The following is a 15,727-nucleotide window of genomic DNA, read 5'->3' as shown; positions in this document are numbered from 1 at the left end:
ACCTGGATGAGGGAACTGAGTGTACCCTCAGCAAGTTCGCTGATGACACTAAACTGGGAGGAGTGGCTGACACACCAGAAGGCTGTGTTGCCAGAAAAATTCAAAGAAAAAAAGAGGCTTATAAAAGGTGGAAGCAAGGACAAGTGGCCTTGGATGAATACAGGGATGTTGTGCAGGAAGCTAGGCACCAGGTTAGGAAAGCTAAGGCCCAGTTAGAATTAAACTTGGATAGAGATGTTAAGCATAACAGGAAGGGATTATACCGGTATGTATCAGCTAAAAAACAGACTATGGACAAGGTAGGCTCCCTCCGTAAGCTTTCAGGAGAACTGGCTACACAGGATTTGGAGAAGGCTGAGGTTCTGAATGACTTCTTTGTCTCATTCTTCACTGGCAAATGCTCTGATCGCACCACCCAAGTCTTGGAAGGCAGACACAGGGATTATGAGAATGAAGACCTTGGGCCCACTGTTGGAGGGTAGCTGGTTTGAGACCATCTTAAGAACCTGAATGTACACAAGTCCATGGGTCCTTATGAAATCCATCTGCGGCTCCTTAAGGAGCTGGTGAATGAATTTGCTAAGCCACTGGCCATCATATTTGATAAATCATGGCTGTCAGGTGAAGTTCCCAATGACTGGAAAAAGGGAAATATAGCCCCCATTTTCAAGAAGGAGAAAGTGTATCACCTGGAGAACTACAGACCAGTCAGTCTCACCTCTGTGCCTGGCAAAATCTTGGAACAGATTCTCCTGGAAGGCATGCTAGAGCACATGAAAGACAACAAGGTGCTTGGTGACAGCCAGAATGGCTTCACTAAGGGGAAATCCTGCCAGACCAATTTGTTGTCCTTCTGTGACTGGGCTACAGAACTGATGGACAGGGGTGGAACAGTTGACGTCATCTACCTGGACTTGTGCAAAGCGTTCGACACTGTCCCACATGACATCCTTGTTTCTAAGTTGGAGATACATCAATTTGATAGATTGCCTACTCGGTGGATACAGAACTGGCTGGATGGCCACACCGGAAGTGTTGTGGTCAACGGATCAGTGTCTGGCTGGCGACCAGTAATGAGTGGTGTCCTTCAGGGGTTGGTGTTGGGATCTGTCTTGTTTAATATCTTTGTTGGTGACATGGACGGTGGGACTGAGTGCGACTTCATCAAGTTTGCTGATGACACCAAGCTGTGTGGTTCGGTTGATACACTGGAGGAAAGGAATGCCATCCAGAGGGACCTTGACATGCTTGTGAGATGGGCTGATGCCAACCTCATGAAGTTTAACCGTGACAAGTGCAAGGTCCTACACCTGGGTCAGAGCAATCCCAGGCACAGCTACAGATTGGGCAAAGAAGAAATTCAGGGCAGCCCTGTGGAGAAGGACTTGGGGGTTTTGGTCAATGAGAAAATGAACATGAGCTGACAGTGTTGTGCTTGCAGCCCAGAACGCCAGCCGTATCCTGGGCTGCATCAAAAGGAGTGTGACCAGCAGGTCAAAGGTGGTGATCCTGCCCCTCTACTCTGCTCTTGTGAAACCTCACTTCGAGTATTGTGTGCAGTTCTGGTGTCTTCAACATAAAAAGGACATGGAACTGTTGGAACAAGTCCAGAGGAGGGCCACGAGGATGATCAGGGGACTGGAGCACCTCCTGTATGAAGACAGGCTGAGCAAGTTGGGGCTGTTTAGCCTGGAGAACAGAAGGCTGTGTGGAGACCTCATACAGCCTTCCAGTATCTGAAGGGGGTCTATAGGGATGTTGGGGATGGGCTGTTCATTAGGGACTGTAGTGATCAGACAAGGGGTAACGTGTTAAAACTTAAATGGGAAGTTTAGATTTGAAGGCTGTGTGGAGACCTCATAGAAGCCTTCCAGTGTCTGAAGGGGGGCTACTGATGAGAGAGTGTTCATTAGGGACTGTAGTGACAGGACAGGGGGTTATGGGTTAAAACTTAGGGGAGGTTTAGATTGGATATAAGGAAGAATTTATTCACTGTAAGGATGGTGAGGCATGGGAGTGGGTTTCCCAGGGAAGTTGTGAATGCTCCATCCCTGGTGGTGTTCAGGGCCAGGTTGGATGAAGCCTTGTGTGGCATGGTTTATTGTGATGTGTCCCTGCCCATGGCAGGGGGGTTGGATCTAGATGTTCTTAAGGTCCTTTCCAACCCTAACTATTCTATGATTCTATGAACTCCTAAGGTAGCAAATGCACATTATATGTCAGAGTACATCACGAGTTATTCTGTGATTCTGTGATTCTCTCCTTTATGGTCAGAGGCTGAAATCATATGTGAAAATGTGTCAACAGACACATGAACATATTTAAAGTCACCAAAGGAAGCGATGTGTATAACTTCTGTTTGCCAAATTCCATTTGCCTTTAAGCCACAAGTATTTACACCCATGGCAATTGAGTATAGAGCTGTTGACTGACAGTCAGGGCAAGACCTGACAATTTGCTTTGCTTGAGAAGAAGATAGGTTAAACTGGTTCTTCATAGCAGAGGCATTCTGATGAAAATGGATGTGAAGTAGCTGCAAAAGTAAACTGCACAGTGTTAACAGTCAAGGAGTCTGCTATGTCATTACCCACAATTAAAGGGCCAGGCAGGTTGGAATGCGATCCAATATGTCCAATAAAACCAGAATATTTCCTAGGTTCCAAACAATATTTTAGCTTCAGCAAAATGTCAAAAAGTGCACGGTTATCAATTTCTTTTAGCACACTAAAAGGAAGGCATGGTTACAGTCGAACAACATATTCCGAGTCACAAACAATATTTAAGGATTCTGCAGGGAACAACTGTACCACATATAAGACTGCAGCAGTTTCAATGAGCTGTGTAGAGCCATCCACAGGTGTAACAGAGGATTGCCAGGAAATACTTTCCAACCAAACAGCACCTTTTGCCACGACCAGGTGGAGGGGAGAAAACACCGATACCATGTAGGTTCACAAAATGCTCCGTTTATTGATTACAAAGCTGCTCTTAATATACTGTCTTACACGCGATCACACATTACTTGATTGGCTGCTTCACTTTGCCCATGAGGGATACACGCTCCCCTTTACCTCTCCTGATTGGTTTCACACCTTCGCTTCAGCTTAGCCTTACATCATGCTTCTGCAATTACTGGCATCTTGTTATTGCATTCCTGTTTTGCTGATCTTGACACTTCTTCTTCTTTTAACCTGGGGTCATAAGTTCACTTTCTCACAGCTTGCTGTAGGCCTGTTCAAGCGCCCATGCTCAACCCCCAACATCTCCCCCTCTTTTTTCAAATAAAGCGTTCGTCATCTGCTGCACGCGCTGCATAATACATTGTAACAAACAAGGTCCAAAAAACAAAATTAACAACATAATCATTATTGGTCCGCTAAACATCATGATGAAACTCCTTAACCAACTACTTATTTCTAACGATTTTAACCAAGAGTCTATAGGATTTGTTTCTACAGTAAGTTTTTTCATTGTGAATAGATTCAGAATGATCAGAAAGATTCATGCAACACATGCCCAGAAGCATTCTAATGCAAAGGGGATGTGAAGCAGCTGCAGAAGTAAACTGTACAGTGTTAACAGTCAAGGAGTTACACTCCCCCCTTTTTTTTTTTTTTTTGATCAGACAAAAAGCCATTTATTGCAAAGCTTTAACTCCTTATATGCTATTGCTTACACACACCTACGGCAATTTGGCATATCATGATTGGATACTTGTCTTGAAGACCCTTACTGACTAACATATAATTGGTTAAGCACAGGTGTGAGAACTTGACCTCGAACACTTGCCAACAGTCCACAGTTCTCATAACTCAGTGAATTACAGCTTCTTCTTATATTGCTTGCTTAGGCTTCCTCGGGCCTCTCACGGCCTTGCTGTATCCCTCGGAGTTATTCAGAGCTCATGTACCAAATATCCATTTTCCTGTGAGAACACAGTCTCCACATCTCCCCCTTTTTAGTTTTACGAAAAGTTTTTGACAATTTATTGTGTCTGCTCTATCACTGCTTGACTTGTGTAACATAACAACCCACTACTCTAGGTAGCATTATTTCAGTAAGATTAGTCTGATTTGAAGTCACTTGAACCTTTATAACATGTGGCATACCAGTGAATCCTACACACCATGTAACAGGATGGAATAATTGGGATTTAACACATGTGCTCAGTATACTTGTCCATTACCCATGGTCACACATAATAGAATAGATATTACAGAGATTTCTGTCATTGCTGTTTCTTTATGTTGTTGAGTTCTGCGGCTTTATATGTTTCGCTGGCAGCCAGTATGGTCCTGTTGATAGCTGTACACAGCTGGGCCTACCCTTTTTCTCCTGTATGGCTCTCTGATAACAGCGGAGGCCATCCCTCACATCAAGGTCTGGCATGGCATGTGTCTCCACCGCTCTACGCCTGCTGGGTTGCAGCCAGCAGCGGAGCTAAAGGTTCTTCTTGGTGGCAGACACACAGGCCAACGCAGTCTTGCCCTTGACTGTGGTAGCAGGCATTTGGTCAATCTCAGTCCTTGAACCTTGTTGTCAATGCAGAGTTTCACCTGCTTCACCCAGTAACAAGTCACTACTACAGCAAAGCACACACAGATTTACATTAGCAGAGTAACTATCACAGAGTGCATCAGCATGTTGAAAATGCTGATTACAGCGAGTGACTAACCAAGGAAATTTCTTACAGTGGAGTTCTCCCACCCTCTTAATTTGTTCCATTACCTGCTTTATAACACTACCATCATATTAGAATCTTTCTAGCTTTAACCTTAGCATTTTCTAGCAGCTGCTGCAAATTTGCTTTCTTTAACATCTCTTTTACAAGTGACAAATCCATACAATACAAGGTATAGTTTCTTATTAGCAACTGGCTAGTAAATACAGGTGGTTTTATATGCAAAATCACAACCTCTAATAATAGCTACTTTACAAGCATGCATATTCAAGCTGTTAATTTTCAGTTGCCCTCAAGTGATTTTTTTTTTTTTTTTTGTTTACACATGCATATTGTCTGGAAAACAAGCTTGAAGCAATATACATCAAAACTACAGTCACTAATAACAGCTAGAGTGAGCTATCATTACCCTTTTTTTCTTTTTTTTTTTTTTCAAAGTCGCTCACCCTGCTTTGCACAGCTAAAACCACCGGCCTATCGGCAACTGCACTTTTGCATTAACCTTTTCTTGCCCGAAAGGTTAAACTGCTACCTGTTAAAACTTTTACATGAACCTGACAACAAAAAATATACAGAACACTGTCTGCCCTCATCACACACACACACAGACACACACACACACATATGGGATCCCACAAGCACACTCCACACAACTACAATATTTGAAACACAAATTCCAGACAATCATTGTTCCCACTGCACAGTCCCACATACAGGACGTGGCACAAGGACCCTGTAAAGACTATCAGGAAACCAGCTCCGAGAAGCATCATCACAGTGTGGGGTGGCAGGCTCAACCTTAGCAGGCGTCCCTGCAGAGGCTCTGCCTCCCTCACATCGCATGAGGCTTGAGCTTTTTTACTGACCAAAATGCACACTCGTTCCGACACAGGTGGCCAGCCTATGTTGGAAGAAGTTGCCAGCAATATCTATAAAGGTCTGCAAGGGTCGATAGAAACATGGACATACTTATATTTACCAACTTCTAGTACATAAGTATCACAGAGAGACTGTATCAAAGGAGTTGCATATGGGGTTCCAACTCCACGGTCTGACACATTCTGCCCGATACCCCTGATAAGAGCATACAAGAGACCTTCCCACTGCGGGTTTTGAACCAGCATATACACCACAAGGAAACCGTGCAATACATCTGCATCCCCCACCCATCTCACTTCTCCCTTTACAGCTACAAATTTATCACGAGAATCTGGGGGATATAAATCAGGCTTCTTTTCCGGATGAATAGGCTCCAGGTCAAAAGCACCATCCAGGTCAGCATCGGCATTATCAGGCATCAGAATCTCAGGAGCAGCAACAGCAAACTGATGAACGTGCACAGGCTCCTTCTCGGGGTCAATAGGGCTCAGGTTGAAAGGATCATCTTCATCCCCGACATCAATCTTCGCAGCCATAGCGGCAACCGGCGGAGATTCGGGGGGGTGGGGGGGGGGGCACTGGTTTCCATGATCTCATTTTTTTTTACTTTAACGTCTCTAAAACAGTTCTCCAAATGACTAACAAACTTTTCACAGCATCATTGCCTTTCGTGGCTGCATTCCACAGCTTAACTCCTGCCCCATTCCACAAGGGTATCTCAAGTCCGGTAGACTCATAAATCTCTGGGTAACGTGTCTTCGACCATTTCAACATTAACTTTAGGTCTGTCTCTTTAAGGGTTGCTCCCTTCACCTTAAGAAGGACTGAAAACATCCATAAATCAGGGGCTTCTTCCTTAGTAATTTTCTCCCAAGTCTCGAGATTAAAAGCTTCACCGACTCCCACAATTCTTCCCCTATCTTACACCATTGATCTTTGGAGAATAACTGTCCCGTATTTTCTAACAACCCCCTTCGTCGGCACCAAAATAAAAAGTCCACAAGTTCCTGTCGGGGTATTGAGTACCCTGTTTTCTTCGCTACGCATAGCACTCCTTCTATCGTAGCCTTTTCTATCGCTGATACAGCGAAACCCATCCCGAACCAGACCGCAGTCTGCCTGACTCACCGGTCAGCCGTGGCCACGTAATTTGAGCTCTTTTCCTGCCTCTCTCGGACAGCCTGCCTCTCTCGGGCAGCCGGGATCTCCACCTTCTCTCGTCCGCGGTCTCTCTCTCTCCTGGTATCACGTCGGGGTCACCAGAATGCCGCGGCCAGGTGGAGGGGAGAAAACACCGATACCATGTAGGTTCACAAAATGCTCCGTTTATTGATTACAAGGCTGCTCTTAATATACTGTCTTACACGCGATCACGCATTACTTGATTGGCTGCTTCACTTTGCCCACGAGGGATACACGCTCCCCTTTACCTCTCCTGATTGGTTTCACACCTTCACTTCAGCTTAGCGTTACATCATGCTTCTGCAATTACTGGCATCTTGTTATTGCATTCCTGTTTTGCTGATCTTGACGCTTCTTCTTCTTTTAACCTGGGGTCATAAGTTCACTTTCTCACAGCTTGCTGTAGGCCTGTTCAAGCACCCATGCTCGACCCCCAACAACCTTTGCCAGTTTTTCCAGTCATCAACAAAAATGGTTTTAGCATCCTGAATGGGTTGCGTTTGAATTACAAATCGCTCCTGTAGATCAAAATCTGAGAAAGCTTTTAGCAGTTTATGTTTCAGAGTACCATAAAAAAATTTTCCTGTAAAGTCTGCTAACACAATTTGGAAAGAATCAGACTGAGCAAAAAGGAACTGAAAGTCTGTTACAGATAATGGTAAATAGAAGTCTGCAGGGTCATTGCCTGTTAAATGTTGAACCCTCCTATGGCCTTAGGTGATTGAGTCAACAGTCATATTTAAAGTTTTTGTCACAGTCTTTCTCTGGATATGTGGTACAAAAAAACTTTCCAAAAAGTAAACATTTGACATATAATTCCTAATCGCCTTCTTGAATAATAACAACAAAATTTGCATGTTATTTGCATATTAACAGAAATCGGGAAGTGGAAATGCACTCTATCTGCCTGTAGTGACTTAATTTTATGAGTCGCTATATTCAAAGTGTCAAAAGCTTTAGGGGTAAGCTGGCGAGGAGAATTCAAATCTGAGTCTCCTCATAATAAATCAAAGAGTGGTTCAAGGTTGGCATTAGCAATACCCAACATAGGATGCACCCAATTAATAGTACCTAAGAGCTTCTGCAAAACATTCAAATTTGTGATTTTGTTTGCCAGTTTTAGCTTCTGTTTTTCGACTTTACTGTCCTTTCAGTTAGCACCCACCCCAAATATTTCCAGGGTGGCATTCTTTGTATTTTTTCCTGGGTAATTTATAGTCCAAAACAACATAAATTTTCTGTTAAATGGTTAACAGTAATTTCTAAATATGCACTCCTAGTTGGTGATATAGCTGTGGAAACTACTAGCTGACAGATTGTTGGACTGTTCATCATTCCTTGTGGCAAAACAGTCCATTGATAGCTTTGCATAGGAGCAGCACAGTTGACTGAAGGCACAGAAAAAGCAAAATGATCACAATCTGCAGGATGCAAAGGAACTGTAAAGAAACAATCCTTCAAATCAATAATGCAAAAAAACAGTTAGCTGGAATCATAGTAAGATTAGGCAAACCTGGTTGTAAAGCCCCTATGGGTTGCATTACATTCTTAGTTGTGCGCAGAGCTTGCAAAAGTTGCCATTTCCCTGATTTCTTTGGGATTACGAAAATGGGTGTGTTCCAGGGGCTAGTAGATGGAACAATATGTCCTGCTTTCAGTTGCTCTTCAACCAATAAATGTACTTGCTCCAATTTTTTCCCTTTTAAAGGCCACTGATCAACCCAAACTGGTTTTTCTGTTAACCATGAAAGTTTGAGCAGGGGCTTCAGATCAGTGACCTTTAAGATAATTTTTCACCATCTGTGTTAAGTAAAAAAATCCATTGCATTTGCAAATCTCACCCCCACAGATTCATAAAAACTGTCAGTATATATAGTTGAAAATTAGCTGCAGCACCATCTGGTGCAATAGCTTTGAGGACTTGACTACTTTTAAAAGCTACTGTTGCTAAAGCCTTTTCAAAGGGCCGATCGGTCAGCCATTGAGATTGTGAAATAATTGAAACATCTGCCGCAGTGTCTATTAACCCGCTAGGACTCTATTCTACATTTGCAAATTCAGTAAAGGTTGTTTCTGAGTAATCTCCTGGATCCAATAAACCTCAGCTTTCCCAGAGCTTCCAAATACAAATTCCTTGTGTTAATTTCTACTTTTGGCACCCAGTATGGAATCAAAACACATTGTGCTAATTTTTGACTTTTTGGAATTTTACATCTGCCATTTAAGGCAGATGCTAAAATTTTTATTTCTCCTGGGGTCGGTGCTGGGACCAGTCCTGTTTAATATTTTCATCAATGACCTGAATGAGGGAACCGAGAGTAGAAGGGCAAGAAGGAGGACCCGGGTAATTATAGACCAGTCAGCCTTACCTCCGTCCCTGGAAAGGTGATGGAACAACTTATTCTTGACACCATCTCTAGACGTATCAAGGATGCGGGGGTCATTAAAAACAGCCAACATGGTTTTATGAGGGGGAAGTCATGTTTGACCAACCTTATAGCCTTCTATGAGGAAGTGACTAGGTGGAGGGATGATGGTAGAGCGGTAGATGTGGTTTTTCTTGATTTCAGTAAGGCATTTGATACTGTCTCCCACAGCATCCTCATAGATAAGCTAAGACAGTGTGGGCTTGACGATCAGGTAGTGAGGTGGATCAAGAACTGGCTGAAAGGAAGAAGGCAGAGAGTTGTGGTCAATGGGGCAGAATCTAGCTGGACGTCTGTGACTAGGGGAGTCCCTCAGGGGTCGGTGCTGGGACCAGTGCTGTTCAATATTTTCATCAACGACCTGGATGAGGGAACTGAGTGTACCCTCAGCAAGTTCGCTGATGACACTAAACTGGGAGGAGTGGCTGACACACCAGAAGGCTGTGTTGCCATTCAGCGAGACCTGGACAGGCTGGAGAGTTGGGCAGGGAGAAACTCGATGAAATTCAACAAGGGCAAGTGTAGAGTCTTGCAAATGGGGAAGAACAACCCCATGTACCAGTACAGGTTGGGGGTTGACCTGCTGGAAAGTCGTGAAGGGGAAAGGGACCTGTAGGTCCTGGTGGATAGGAGGATGACCATGAGGCAGCAATATGCCCTTGTGGCCAAGAAGGCCAATGGCATCCTAGGGTGCATTAGAAAGGGTGTGGTTAGTAGGGCAAGAGAGGTTCTCCTCCCCCTCTACTCTGCCTTGGTGAGGCCGCATCTGGAATATTGCATCCAGTTCTGGGCCCCTCAGTTCAAGAAGGACAGGGAATTGCTTGAAAGAGTCCAGCGCAGAGCCACAAAGACAATTAAGGGAGTGGAACACCTCCCGTATGAGGAGAGGCTGAGGGAGCTGGGTCTCTTTAGCTTGGAGAAGAGGAGACTGAGGGGTGACCTCATCAGTGTTTACAAATATGTAAAGGGTGGGTGTCAGGATGATGGAGCTAAGTTTTTTTCAGTGATATCCAGGTATAGGACAAGGGGCAGTGGGTGTAAACTGGAGCATAGGAGGTGCCATGTGAACATCAGGAAGAACTTCTTTACTGTGAGAGTGACAGAGCACTGGAACAGGTTGCCCAGGGGGTTTGTGGAGTCTCCTACGTTGGAGATATTCAAGGCCCGCCTGGACAAGTTCTTGTGTGATGTACTCTAGGCTACCCTGCTCTTGCAGGGGGGTTGGATTATATTGTCTTTCGAGGTCCCTTCCGACCCTTGGGATTCTGTGATTCTGTATAATCCAAATCTATTACTCATGGATAAACTTTTGCTCCTTGGAGAGTTGTATTTGAGTGTCGTAACAAAAGACCATAAATCCATTTGGTAAAGGTCCCCAAACATTGATAGCTATAGCTTTAACAGTGGAGCAATCTAATTCAATGTCGGTGCTTTTTACCAAATCCAACCTGGTCCTGCCTGTTGTGGCAGCTGCAAGGTTAGAGATGGAGCATTTGCTGCAAAAACCCTGTTGTTTTGAGGGGCACTGGGTTTCATTGCACACCCCCCACCCCCATTTCCCCCCCCCCCCCCCGAGTTTCCATCCTTCTCAAATTTAGATTTACACTGCCGTTAAACTAACTGATAAGTAGAAGGACAGGATGATTGATATGTTTGTGGTGTTAACAAAACAATTAAGCTGGTATAAAAATCTACTGTACCTGCTTCAAAGACTGCCATAAGTGATGAAGACTGTTGGAAGAAGTAAACAATCCTCAGAGACCACCACCACCTTATTTTTGTATGCATGATGGGAACTTTCTGGAAAATGGTGTAATCCATACATAGCCTCATGAATATATATGTATGCCCAGTGTCTATATAAGGACAGCTTGTGTAGCAATACGGGGACGCACATTAGGAGGAGCTATCCCCCGTGTCTTCCGGAACCTCAATAAAGAATACCAGCTTGTCAACTTGAAAACTTTGTTGGCAAGTTCGTTCCTGGAGTTTTCTCCAAATCACCTGATGTGTTTTAATAAATTCAGCAATGTCTGTATATTTTTTTCCCTGACTGGGACTAAAGCAGTTTTGCAATCTTCATTTGCATTTTCATATGCTAGCTGAAATAAAAGTGATGAGCAGCCTCAGGATTATCAGTCTGCCTTTGCATAGCATTGTTTAATTGGTCTATAAAAGACGCATAGGGTTCCTGAGACCCTTGGCGAACAGCTGCTAAAGTAGTTTTCTTTCCTGATTCAGGTACTTGCCTCCAGGCTTGAACAGCCATACTGGCAGCTTGCTGGAATATCAGAGGGTTTAAATTAATTTGATCATGAGGTTCCAACCATTGCCCAGAGCCTGCTAACATGTCAGCATCTATTGGTGTTCCTCTTTGAACATTATCTAATACCTGTAAAACCACTAAATTATTATATTCCATTCTCTACACCGAGTACTGAGCAGGTGTCAAAATCATTTGCATTAAAGTGTTCCAGTCCCATGGCACCATACATCCTGAACTAGCCATAATTTCTAGCAGACCTGATGTATAAGGACTTTGAATTCCATTTTCCATCATTGATTTTTTTCAATTCCTTAAATACTGCGTATGGAATATTTTCAAATACCAGTTGTTGTTGTCCCTGCCCATCCATTCTATAAAATACAGGAAAAGCAAAAGCCATGTCTCCAGTAAAATCACCATCCTCTATTGCTTTCCCCATACATTTTTGCATAAATGTTTTAATAGCCTTCTGGCTAACTAACGTCTGGTCAAATGGGTTTTTATCGAGATCAGTCAAGGGAGTTGCAGTAGGTTGAGGAGTATGAATAATATTTGATGTGAATGCCTTTATTTATACCAAAGGATGATATAAATTTTGCTTCTTTTCTGAATCTACAGAGCCAGGATCAAAAGGATCATCAGGCTTCTCAGAAAAGATATTTGCATCCTTCTGTCCTTGCTCTTCCATATTTTGATAATTTGTTTCATCATGATTCTGAATTATATCCTCAGCAGGTTGTAAATTAGATAACACAGAATAGACAAAATGCCATGTCACTATTAAATCAACAGGAACCTCCATATCAAGGCGATTTTGAGTCTGTAAATGTTCTTCCACTCTCTCCCATATCCGAGTATGAAATGATCCTGTTGCTGGAAATCAGATGCAATTTGCTTTCACCCATAACAAAAGATTCATTACTTGCTTCTCAGCCAAATGATATCCAGATGATTTTAAATTTTTCTGTAAATCTTTCAAATATAATTTCTGTTTGGCTGATTCTACTTGTCCCATTTTTCTAATGCAATCCCATAAATCCCTATTCAAAAGGTATTAATGACCTTTAACAGACAAATGTCGGTGCCAGTAATTCCCTATTGGATTGCGCGAACACCGCAATGTTGAGTAGTTTAGTACCACACACGGAGGGCACCATTTGCAGAGTCTGTAAAGAAAGAGGCTAAGCACACACACACAATGCCTTCACAGCTAGTTCTACTTTATTCACTCCAGCATGGTAGTATATAGCATACAGATATGGTCTGAACTATGAAACCAAACAGAAAGCACATAATTCCCAATGACTGTTTTCAGTCACTATAAATTCCATTCTATAAACAATTACTCCCCAGGCTGTTTTCCAGCCCAACCTTGCACCCATGCACACAAATACTCCCTGGCTTGCTCAAGACCCAGGTGCACTATCAGCAGTTCTTCTTCTTTAATTATCCACATAATGGGAAAAGGACTGCTTGCAATTCCCACAGGTCTCTTATCTGATCCTCTCCTACAGTGGGCCCAAGGTCTTCATTCTCACAGTCCCTGCATCTGCCTTCCACGGTTTGGGTGGTGTGGTCAGAGCCTTTGCTAGTGAAGACCAAGGCAAAGAAGTCATTAAGATCCTCAGCCTTCTCCAAATCCAGGCTAGCCAGTTCTCCTGATAGCTCCTGGAGAGGGCCCACATTGTCCCTAGTCTATCTTTTATTTACTATGCATCTATAGAATCCCTTCCTGTTATCTTTCACATCCCTTGCCAAATTTAATTCTAATTGGACCTTAGCTTTCCTAAGCTGGTTCCTAGATTCCCAGACAACATCCCTGTATTCTTCCCAGGCCACCTGTCCTTGCTTCATGTTGCTAATGTCCATATAGTCACACTACTTTGGATCCCTGTAAAGACTAAAGTAAAATAAAGCATGGTTTATGTTCTATAACAGCACCCCAAAACATTGAAGGGAGGGTGTCAAGAGGATGAGGCCAGACTCGTCTCATTGGTGCCAGGTGACAGGATGAGAGGCAACTGGCACAAACTAAAACACAGGAAGTTCCACCTAAACATGAGGAAGAATTTCTTTACTGTGAGAGTGACTGAGCATTGGAATAGATTGCTCAGAGAGGCTGTAGATTCTATTTCCCTGAAGATATTCAAGAGCTGTCTGGACACAAACCTGAGTAATGTGCAGTAATGTGCTCTAGGTGATGCTACTTAATCAGGGAGGTTGGACTAGATGACCGTCTGTGGTCCCTTCCAACCTCAATCATTATGCAATTCTGTAAGGGGTTTGCGCAAACCGAATCATAGAATCATAGAATCATAGAATAGTTAGGGTTGGAAAGGGCTTTAAGGTCATCTAATTTCAACCCCACTGGCATGGACAGGGAGACCTCACACTAAAACTCAGATACTCCAGAACACTTATGTTTTCAGATAATCAAAACCTGAGAAAAACAAAACTTCATCAACCTGCCTCTTGTATTTTTCCAATAAAAATAAAAGCATCAGTGCTGAATCCTGAGATTATTGCAAGAGAGATTCGAAATATGAGTCCTCTCTCTCTCTTTTTAAGGAGCCTTGTGCTTTAGTATAGACACACAAGCAAATACATATCCCAAGAGATGGCTCTATGAATCTTCTTCAGTCATTTGGTGGGTTTGTGTCACAGTCATGTCTTTGCTTTGTGGGAGTTAGTTCTTTCTGCAAATCTTTCTTACACTATACTCTTTCCCTGCTTTTTCTTGTTTTACATCCTTTCTTCTGCACTTTAGGTTTCTCTTCAATTGTGCTTCAGAAGAAATGGAAGTATCATGAGGGGAAAGGCTTGATTTCACTCATTTCCTCCTCAAAGGCAATGAGATGAGTCACCCATTGACCATGCTGCCATCCAGATCTGGATCCTCTCTTATCTCCCAAGAGCCAGGGAAATATGTTTGTTTTCCTTGGTTAAATACATTCTTGCCAAGATCATTCAGAGGCTACAAGGTTTAATCAGCATTTCTACAAACCCTAAAAGCACTGTATAATGTGAACAATGCTGTGGTTTAAGCCCAGCCGATAATTCAGAACTCCTTAGTTGCTCACTGATTCGGAGAAAACTCCAGGAACAAACTTGCCGACAAAGATTTCAAGATGACAAGCAGGTATTCTTTATTGCGGCGCTGGGAGACATGGGGGATAGCTCCTCCTAACGTGTCTCTCTATTGCTACACAAGCCATCCTTATATAGTCCCTGGGCATACATACATATTCATGAGGCTACGTATGGATTACATTATTTTCCAGAAAGTTCCCCGCATGCGTACAAAAATGTGGTGGTGGTCTCTGAGGGTCGTTTACTTCTTCCAACAATCTTCATCACTTCTGGCAGCCTTTGAAGCACGCGCAGTAAATGCTTATACCAGTTTAATTGATTCGTTAGCACCAGAGGCATAATAATCCTCCTACTTATCAGTTAGTTTAACTGTAGCCCATCCTGGAAACCTGCCATTCCCAGATACTCCTTATCCCTGTCTCCTGTTCTTCTAGACTGTTTTTCTTAAAACTACATCAACTATAACGATTTATCTTGTGCCAGTACGTTCTCTAGCTGTACTCTATTTTTTTTCTATGTACCATGTACCTCAGTAATTTTCCATTGCTACTGTTACAAAGCCATCAAATTTAACATTGCTTAAAACTAATTCTAAAGGTTTCTATATTCCATTTTGTGATTTTGTGTCCCCCTTGTTTCATTCCCCCCTTTTTCTGTCCTTTTGCAAATTCTTTTGCAACATTTTATATATTACCATTACCATCAAAAGTCCTTTTGAAATAATTTCCCATTTAAACTCGGTGCTTAATTTCATTCTTTTTTCCAATCTTCATAATTGATAATAGATAGTTTACAACACCAGAGGGAACATTGTATCATACCAGAAGTAATCAATATTAAAATAATTAACATCAATATTCTTGCAACCAGTTGCCTCAACCAGGAGAGATTAGGTAACCACGAAGTTAACTCCATATTTCTTCAAAACCCCAGGAGGTGTCATCCATGGCCATTTCATTAAATATCTTACTTTGTTTCCAAATTTCCTTCAGATCTGTTTCAATTCTGCCACTTTGGTCTATGTAGGAACAACAACTTTCATTGATTATGGAACAAACCCCTCCTTGTGATGCCAATAACATGTCTGGAGCCATTTGGTTTTATAATACCATCTTTGATAGGCTGGTTATATCTTGTTGTTCTGCCTGGGTTATATCAATGTTTTTACTTTCCATTTCCTCTATGATTGCTGAGATATTTACA

Source organism: Melopsittacus undulatus, chromosome W (assembly GCF_012275295.1).
Source record: "Melopsittacus undulatus isolate bMelUnd1 chromosome W, bMelUnd1.mat.Z, whole genome shotgun sequence".
NCBI lineage: Eukaryota > Metazoa > Chordata > Aves > Psittaciformes > Psittaculidae > Melopsittacus > Melopsittacus undulatus.
Note: the sequence above shows the minus strand (reverse complement) of the source record.